Raw genomic sequence first — 1,164 nt, 5'->3', positions numbered from 1 at the left:
CAACTAACTCTAGTCCCTCATTATGGAAGCTTTTAAAGGCCTTTGCACATCTTTATACTGCATAGCACAGCAGCAGTTCACATTTACTTGTGTGATTAGTGAGGCAGCAGAGTACAGTTGAGGGCTTAAGAGCAGGGATTTTGGAGCCAAGACTGCTTGGCTTGGAATCCTGACTCTTAAATTTTTGGTGCCTCAGTTTCCTCTTCTTGAAAATGGGGATAGTAATGGAACTTACCTTTGAGGGTTGCTGTGAGTCTTAAATGATTTAGTGTAAATACAATGCTCAGAATGGTGCCTAGAGCATAGTAAGCACTATGTAAATGTTGGCTGTAATTTTTAAAAATTCGATTATCCTACAGCCATGCCACCCTGAACAAGCCCGATCCTGTCTGACCTCGGAAGCTAAGCAGGGTCAGGCCTGGTTAGTACTTGGATGGGAGACCACCTAGGAAGACCAGGTGCTGTAGGTGTAAAAAATAAAAAATATGGGATTGTAAACTGACAAGGTCCTTGCAATCTATGAGGTCAACCAAGGGTTGCCTTGCCTAAAAAAAAAAAAATAATAATAATTATCATTCGTCTCTCCCCAAATGTTTGCTCACTATTTTTTTTCTTAGTGCCAACACAGTTCATGACACATAGTAGGCATGTAATAATTTTCAGTGTCAGAGTAATGTATAAATTAAAGGGCTTGGGGAAAAATGCTTTATAAATGCAAAGCATATTAAAAAGAACTACAGACCATTTATGCAGATGAACAAGTAGAAACTCTATATCTTGTTATTAAAATGATTCTAGTTATTCACTATTTTCACCTGTACAACCTACACTAGGAGGAAATAGATAATTTCCTAATTTTAGAAAAATTCAAACAATTTTTTATTCTGGTTGAGTTAATTATAATAGAATTGGTAAAGTCAGATTCTTTGAGTTGAAATACTATAAATTTGAAGAATATATTTATATTTAAATTCCTGTATGAAATAAGTAGATACAATTTTTTATAACAGCTAAAACAAACATCTTAGTTTTGGAGATTAAGGATTACATAACAATGAATCATTTTAGTTTTAAAATATCACATAGTATCTTGTAAACAAGCTCTCAAAGACTTAAGTTTTTGATAATGAGATACCAAATAAATATAAAGCTGACAAGCAAACT

The 1,164-nt window shown here is 34.0% G+C and overlaps 1 pseudogene; it reads left to right on the top strand.

Annotated features, from left to right (window-relative positions):
- The first annotated feature begins 351 nt into the window (after nucleotides 1–351).
- Nucleotides 352–470, top strand: LOC120607985 (uncharacterized; annotated as a pseudogene).
- Nucleotides 471–1,164: the final 694 nt, after the last annotated feature.

This window comes from Pteropus medius, unplaced genomic scaffold (assembly GCF_902729225.1).
Source record: "Pteropus medius unplaced genomic scaffold, Ma_sr-lr_union100, whole genome shotgun sequence".
Classification (NCBI taxonomy): Eukaryota; Metazoa; Chordata; class Mammalia; order Chiroptera; family Pteropodidae; genus Pteropus; species Pteropus medius.
This window is presented reverse-complemented; position numbering and strand designations above follow the sequence as displayed.